Source organism: Drosophila subpulchrella, unplaced genomic scaffold, assembly GCF_014743375.2.
Source record: "Drosophila subpulchrella strain 33 F10 #4 breed RU33 unplaced genomic scaffold, RU_Dsub_v1.1 Primary Assembly Seq53, whole genome shotgun sequence".
In the NCBI taxonomy this organism is placed as follows: Eukaryota; Metazoa; Arthropoda; class Insecta; order Diptera; family Drosophilidae; genus Drosophila; species Drosophila subpulchrella.
In genome coordinates, this window is record NW_023665690.1 from 603751 (window position 1) to 613158 (window position 9408).

The following is a 9408-nucleotide window of genomic DNA, read 5'->3' on the forward strand; positions in this document are numbered from 1 at the left end:
CAACGCAATAAAACTGCCAACCAGTACACACAAGAGGTTGAGCAGATGACAAAATCTTTAGAAGGTGCGTATATAACAGATGGCTTACCCCTAGAGTTAGCCAGAAGTTATTCCACTCAGCATGCAGTCAAAGCAATGACTAAAAATTGTACAATCGATAAGGTTAAACTTATCATGCAATTTGGTACTTTCAATACTATGAATGATGCCATATCAAAATTTGTAAACAGTTGCACAGAATCAACCGGACAGCCAAACACCGCCCTATATTATAAAAATTACCCGCAGCGCGGCGGAAACCGCGGACGGGGAAATTACAGAGGTAATTTTCGTAGTCGTTATAATAATTACAACAACAATAGTACACAAAACAATACTGGACAAAACCAATATAGAGGAAACTATAGAGGCCGTGGCAACTCGAGTCGAGGCCACAACAATAATAACCAAAATAATATCCGAGTAACCAATAGTACATCGGGAAACTCACAAAACCCTTTAGATATTCAACAGTAGAAAATGCAAAGGTTCATACCGTTAATCTCAGTCAGAACATATTTGTATCATTCAATCATGTGGCTACAGGAAAAGAACTTGTCTTTTTAGTAGACACAGGTGCAGACATTTCAGTAGTTAAAGAAAATTCTGATGTCTTTCATGACATACAAGATAATTATATTATAGACATAAGAGGAATAAGTCAAGAGGTAACCAAATCCAAGGGGTTAACTTCTATTGAGATACAGACCACTAAGTACATAATCCAACACGATTTTCATATCGTGGATTTACATTTCGCTATCCCTTGTGATGGCATTTTAGGAATCGATTTTATAAGAAAATACAACTGTCAATTAGACTTGAAGTCATCTGAAGATTGGCTTATAATCAGACCTAATAACTTAAAATTTCCAATTTATGTTCCAATAACATACAGTTCTGGCAACAACTCAATACTTCTACTTCAAAAAACTTTCCTCCACAATTCAAATCACAGCTTTCAAGTCTATGCACCCAATATAATGATATATTCGGATTGGAAACCGAACCAATAAGCACAAATAATTTTTATAAACAAAAGCTGAGATTGAAGGATGATGAACCAGTGTATATAAAAAATTACAGAAGCCCACACAGTCAGGTGAATGAAATACAGAAACAAGTCGGAAAATTGATCACCGACGGGATTGTTGAACCATCGGTATCTGAATATAATAGCCCATTGTTACTTGTTCCTAAAAAACCATCCCCAGGTTCAGAACAAAAGAAATGGCGATTAGTGATTGACTATCGTCAAATTAATAAGAAATTACTGTCCGATAAATTCCCACTCCCAAGAATTGATGATATTTTGGATCAACTGGGACGAGCAAAATATTTTTCATGCCTTGACTTAATGTCAGGATTTCATCAAATTGAACTCGAAAAAAGTTCAAGGGATATAACGTCATTTTCAACGAGCAATGGCTCGTATCACTTCACGCGATTACCTTTCGGATTAAAAATAGCGCCTAATTCATTTCAAAGAATGATGACTATTGCATTCTCTGGATTAGAACCTTCACAAGCATTCCTTTATATGGATGACTTAATAGTTATAGGTTGTTCCGAGAAACATATGCTTAAAAACTTAACAGACGTTTTTGAGAAATGCAGGAAATACAATCTAAAGTTACATCTAGAAAAATGTTCATTTTTTATGCATGAAGTGACCTTTCTCGGTCATAAATGCACAGATGACGTCATTATGAATTACCCTGCGCCGCACAATGCGGACAGCGCTAGACGATTTGTAGCATTTTGCAATTATTATAGACGTTTCATAAAAAATTTCGCCGAATATTCACGGCATATAACAAGATTATGTAAAAGGAATGTTCCTTTTGAATGGACAGATGAATGCCAAAACGCATTCCAATATTTAAAAACAAAACTCATAGAACCTACTTTGCTACAATATCCCGATTTCAGCAAAGAATTTTGTACTGATGCAAGTAAACAAGCGTGTGGAGCGGTTTTAACTGAAAACCATAACGGACTCCAACTTCCCTTTGCATATGCATCAAGAGCTTTCACTAAGTAATAAGTGTACAACAGAGCAGGAATTAGCTGCAATTCACTGAGGAATATTACATTTTCGACCATATATTTATGGAAATCACTTTACAATCAAAACAGATCACAGACCATTAATATATCTATTTTCAATGATAAATCCGAGTTCCAAACTGACACGTATGAGGCTAGAGTTAGAAGAGTATGATTTCACAGTTGAATACCTAAAGGGAAAAGACAATTATGAGCAAGTAAAGTAGTGACCTTGTATGTAAAAGATATGCTATGTTTATTTAAACATGGTAGGAAAATTACTGCAAGATATGATGTTAGCGATTTATATACCAATGGAATCCTAGACTTAGGTCAATTTTTCCAAAGGCTTGAAATGCAAGCCGATATAAAAAAAATCAGCCAACTCAAAATGGCACCGTGGGAAAATATCTTTGAACATGTATCAATAGATAATTTTAGACAAATGGGCAACAAGATATTGAATACCTTAAGAGTAGCGCTACTCAACCCGGGGACTCTTATAGAAAAACAAAACGAAAAGAAAAGCAATACTGTCTAAATTACATGATGATCCAATACAAGGAGGTCATACTGGCATTACAAAAACCTTGGCCAAGGTCAAAAGACATTATTTTTGGAAAGGTATGACTCGAGATATTACTGAATACATACGAAAATGTCAGAAATGCCAAAAGGCTAAAATAACTAAGCACAATAAGACTCCATTGATAATAACAGATACGCCTATAAATGCTTTCGACTGAGTGATAGTGGACACTATAGGTCCATTACCAAAATCAGAAAATGGCAATGAGTATGCAGTCACTGTAATATGTGACCTGACTAAATATTTAGTTGCCATACCAGTTCCAAATAAAAACGCGAACACTGTCGCTAAAGCAATTTTTGAATCATTTATTCTGAAGTACGGTCCAATGAAGACGTTCATTACGGACATGGGTACCGAATATAAGAATTCAATTATAAATGACCTGTGCAAATACTTAAAAATTGAAAATATAACATCTACGGCACACCACCACCAGACAGTAGGAACAATAGAACGAAGTCAAAGAACTTTCAATGAATACATACGCTCATATATATCGGTTGATAAAACTGATTGGGACGTATGGCTTCAATATTTCGTTTTTTGTTTCAACACGACCCCTTCAATGGCACATAATTATTGCCCGTACGAGCTAGTATTTGGTAAAACAAATAATTTACCAAAACAATTTAATAGTATAGAAAATATAGAACCTATATATAATATAGATGACTATGCTAAGGAAAGTAAATATAGATTAGAAGTAGCATACAAAAGAGCTAGAATAATGATAGAAAAAAATAAGGAAAATAATCAGATACTATATGATCAGAAAATTAACAACATAGATATATCAGTAGGTGATCAAGTCCTTTTAAGAAATGAAACAGGTCATAAGTTAGATTATCAATATACCGGTCCGTATAAAGTAACGGAAATAGGAGAAAGAAATAACACTATAATAACGAATAATAAGAACAAAAAACAAACAGTTCATAAGGATAGATTAAAAACGTTTATTTCATAATTGCATTTAGCATGGCCATGCTTTAGAAATACTTCTTCTTTAAATACGAATATTATTACCAATGCCATTCTCTTTGTATCTAAAAAATTTAAAAAGAAAAAGATAAAAAAAATTAATTATTCCTTTTAGTAAAATATACTAATAAAATAACTTCATAATATTACGTTATTTTTCAAAAGGAGGGAGATGTAGTATGCACATATATTGAATAACTACTGTACCTAGAGTACTTGAAGCAAACACACTGTAACACTTTGTTGCAGTATTTACATAAGCAAAGGCCCGGTCAAAAACCTAAGTGGCCGAAACATGAGTCGATCGGCGCGCTCACAGAAAGTGCAAGTGTCAGCATTCTGTTGCACACGCCGGCCGCTCAGCCAAACTCAAGTACATACATATACCTTCGCGCTCCAGCTAAAGGGAGCATAATTAAATACACTAATATATATCAAACAAAAACACCTCTTAACGAGGTAAAAAGTAGTGACGAGCGCGCCTTTAACCAAAATTTCTGATATCAACAATTGTGACGAAAAATTATATTGCATTCGATAAAATAAATAAACTATATTAAATTTATGATTTCGGCCCGCAACAGTAAATATTTATTTACCTACTCGTAAATTTTCTGTTTTAGCGTGCCGAATACATAAATTAAATTTTTCGTCACAATTGTTGATATCAGAAATTTTTGTTAAAGGCGCGTTCGCCACTACTTTTTACCTCGTTAAGAGGTGTTTTTTTTTGTTTGAGTAAGTAGCTAAACAGCCGGGGGTTTTTATCCCCACCGTATCCAGCAGCTCCAATTTTCTAAATTTTTACGTTTACACTTTCACCGCTTTTTCTCATAATCAAATCTATATTTCGAAGGTCTTGGTATGCAATCTTCTTAGTTTTTGCGATACCTTTCGATTGATGTATCACTCGTTACGATCGGACCATAATGGCAGATTTTCAATTCTGCGGCTATATATAGTAGTTGTCTTCGCACGCTCTCTTGCGCGCTTTGCCACTACGTGTACTGCCGTCCACAGTTATAAGATATACATAGCCGTCTCTCTCTGCCGTCCAAGTGTAGGCAGCGCAGCTACGAGACTTAGGCTTACTTAGGACCTAAGGAGAATTGTCAAATCAGAAACAACTCGACGTTGGAAGCGGCATTAATGCTGCTCCTGAATACAAATAAAGAATACAAATGAAGAATATTAAAACTACCCTTCAGTTCCAAAAAAAAAGTTTCACTTGTGAATCACCTTGGGAATCACGTGGGACATGTCCTCTTGCACAAGTGAAGAACAAGTGACGCTCCATACAGAAAATTGTATGGGATGTCCGCATTTTCACAAGTGAAAATTCAAATGAAAATTTTTCGAAGTCCTACGGGATTTAACTTGTTCCTTATACTCATTTTTCGTATGGCCTGTCACGTGCCGGTGACACGTCCCAAGTGAATCACTTGTGCAAATCCGATTTTTTCAATGAGTTTTCACTTGTGAAATCACTTGCAAGTGACACGTCCCAAGTGAAATCACTTGGGAAAATCAGAATTTTTCCATGAGTTTTCACTTATGAAAATATTGAATTTAAAATACATACATTTTTATTTACTTTTAAATTCATTTTAATTAAATAGTGTTATTTAGGTTATCTGTTAAAGGACAATTATTATAGTAAGCCTAGTTTTATGTTACGTTATTGGCTTTTTACATTGGTCATCGCTTTCCTTAAACCTTTGTCCGGGTCCTCCGAGTCCTTGGCCAACGCTCCTAAAAAATGTATGGGGATATGATTAAAAAATGCTTTTTACTTGTTTAATTGTATATTTACCTTTTAGAGCTGTGTATAAACCCTTTGCGGGATTTTTTTTGCCACAAAACATTTCGTCATCCACTTTCGGCTAACGGAACCTATTGAATACCTTCAAAATATACGTACTTTAAACTAAGATCAATGCACAACATCTTAAACTTAATGTAGCACTTACCTGATTATATTATATTAACTTAATTAAACGAATAAAGTAACTCTGCTGCGCACAATTAAAATGGATGCTTCCCTTTCAATCACTCAAACAGAATGCACCAAGTCTACTCACCCCTTTACTTCATTTCTTTTGTTTTCTCTTCGCTGTTGGCGCGTGCCACTGCACTTATACCCTTTCTAAGGCGAAATATATCCGACTATATAATTTGTACTTCTTAAGTAAAAAATACAATACGAATTTTTTAAAAATCCTAATACTAATACTACTAATGTTTTAAATATTGAAATCAATTTTAACGGACTAATTTTCTATGATTACACTAAAAAAATATATTGTAATAAAAATGTATAATAAGTAAACATAACATTATAAGTAAATCCAAATTACTTAATTTGACTATAATCAAATAATTTACTTTTATAAAACAATATTAGTTGTATATTTTCGATACACAATAATGCTCCTAAAATATTAGGGCATTCACATGTCGCTGCTCCACGAAAATGTTTCCGTCAAAATATTAGTCGCTAGCCGAACATAACGGAGAGACACAAAAAAAATAACGGACCGGCCGAAATTTGTCTCTGAGAGCGCCGAGTGCAGGCAGATTATAAGACAAAGAAAGAGAGGGAACTTCCGAATATCTGCCTCTCTTTGTTGCACGATCGTTTTCGTGGGCAGTCTTATACGGCTGCGCCGACTGCTCTGCTGACGTCAACAGCGGCACAGCGTTTTAGGCACAAAAAAGCTTTTTGCCTTGAGCCATGTCACCGCGTCCCTACTGCAGAACTGAAGGGTACCAAAAGATGCGTTCTCACTACAATACAAATAAAGAATATTAAAACTACCAAAAGATGCGTTCTCACTACACAAGCAAGCCCGCGTGCGCTTGATTTCCATGGTATAACCTCCGCCTGAATTTTATTTTAATGTGGCAGTTCGTTACAAGACATACAAACATATATGACTTTTAAATTGCTTTTAAATGTACGTAGTTTTGTTTTTTAATGCGCATACATACGTATGCGTGCATATAGGTTTACAATATTCGCTAACAATAATGGTTTCTTTTTCAGCCTCTTAGCTAGACCAGACAGCTGAGGGAAAAAATATCATAACCAATAACTGTATTACAATATAAAATGAAACAAAATAGTTTACCCTTTTTCTGGAAATGGTTGGAACGGGTTAACTCTCCATCAATTTGAGAGCACAAATGTTCTTAAATTGAGAATTTGGAAGTACTATCAAGAACTTGTATCTCAATTTGAGCACTGGGCATTTCTCAGATTGAAAAAATTAAATACTCATTTTAAAAATGCAAGCTAAATTTTTTCTAAAGTGAGTGCAATTTAAAATTTGTACTAATTTTGAGGAAAAAATTGTCTAGGAAGAGCACAAATGTACTAAATTTTAGTACATATTTTTTTACATTAGGTATTTTTGAAAAACGGAATCGAAAAGACACTCTCAAAGTGTTTTTTGTTACAAAGTGTCCCGCTCAGACACTGAGCATTTCTGTTTGCTCTATATAGGAACCTGATTTTCTAAGATACTATTGTGTTCAGAATCTGACAAAAGTGTCTTTTGATATTAAAATTGTTTTGATTCAGTTCTTCACTTTTGTGGGTAAGTAAAAGGTGTCTAAAAATGAGTCTTCAAGTGAAAAATATTGTTCTTTTTTTTGCATTGCATGAAGAAGGCTAAGAATCTGATGGTCAACGCGTTGCAAAAAATATATATAAATAATATATATAAATATAATATATATATAAATATATATAATTGCATCAATTGTATAAATTATCACTTCTGATGGAAGACCATTTTCACTTGTGCCCTTAATATGACACCCATAACTTCACGAAATGTGATGGCCCAGTAAAATAATTATCAATTATGGAAGAAACAAGTTCCTTGGGAAAGGTGCAAACTTCTATCTTGAAAATAGATATGGCGACAAGACTGGAAAAATCCATATTGGGAGTTAACCTGCAAATATTTGATACATCGTTTATAAAAACTGAGCTTGTATACAAACAAAATTGAGCTTAATTAGATTTTTGAGAAAGGGTTAAACAGTATGTAGCCTAATCGTATCCCTTCAGTTCCAAAAAAAAAGTTTCACTTGTGAATCACCTTGGGAATCACGTGGGACATTTCCTCTTGCACAAGTGAAGAACAAGTGACGCTCCATATAGAAAATTGTATGGGATGTCCGCATTTTCACAAGTGAAAATTCAAATGAAAATTTTTCGAAGTCCCACGGGATTTCACTTGTTCCTTATACTCATTTTTCGAATGGCCTGTCACGTGCCGTCCCAAGTGAATCACTTTTAAAAATCAGAATTTTTCCATGAGTTTTCACTTATGAAATCACTGGCAAGTGACACGTCCCAAGTGAAATCACACAATTATGAAAATATTGAATTTAAAGTAAATACGTATTTAAATACATTTTAGTTAATTTTAATTAGATGGTATTATTCAAATTTTCAACTAATGGACAATTGTTGTTTCGGTTTTTTTGTAAGCTTATTTTTAACATTTGTCATCGCCGTTCTTAAACCTTTGTCCGGGTTTTCTGAATCCTTGGCCAACGCTCCTGAAAAAACATATGTTTAAAAAATGCGTTTTATTTGTTTATTTGTATATTTACCTTTTATAGCTGTGTTTAACTGTTTGCAGGATTTTTATTGGCACAAAACATTTCATCATCCACTTTCGGCTAACGGAACCCATTGAATACCTTCAAAATTTACGTACTTTAAACTAAGATCAATTCACAACATCTTAAACTTATTGTAGCTCTTACCTGACTTTATTATATTAACTAAACGATTAAAGTAACTCTGCTGCGCACAATTAAAATGGATGCTTCCCTTTCAATCACTCAAATAGAATGCACCAAGTCTTCTCACCCCTTTGGCGCGTGCCACTGCACCTATACCATTTCTAAAGCGAAGAATATCCGACTAAATAATTTTTACTTCTTGAGTAAAAAACACATTGTGAATTTTTAAAAAAATGTTAATTCTAAAATGTTTTAAATATTTAAATCAATTCAAACGAACTAAATTTCTATAACTAAACTAAAAAACTATATTGTAACAAAAATGTATAATAAGTAAACATATTATTATAAGTAAATTCAATTTACTTAATTTTACTGTAATCAAATAATTTAATTTTATAAAACAATATTAGTGGTTTTTTTTCGATATACAACAATGCTCCTAAAATATTAGGGCATTCACATGTCGCTGCGCCACGAAAATTTTTCCGCCGAAATATTAGTCGCTAGCCGAACATAACGGAGAGACACAAAAAAAATAACGGACCGGCCGAAATTTGTCTCTGAGAGCGCCGAGTGCAGGCAGATTATAAGACAAAGAAAGAGAGGGAACTTCCGAATATCTGCCTCTCTTTGTTGCACGATCGTTTTCGTGGGCAGTCTTATACGGCTGCGCCGACTGCTCTGCTGACGTCAACAGCGGCACAGCGTTTTAGGCACAAAAAAGCTTTTTGCCTTGAGCCATGTCACCGCGTCCCTACTGCAGAACTGAAGGGTACCAAAAGATGCGTTCTCACTACAATACAAATAAAGAATATTAAAACTACCAAAAGATGCGTTCTCACTACACAAGCAAGCCCGCGTGCGCTTGATTTCCATGGTATAACCTCCGCCTGAATTTTATTTTAATGTGGCAGTTCGTTACAAGACATACAAACATATATGACTTTTAAATTGCTTTTAAATGTACGTAGTTTTGTTTT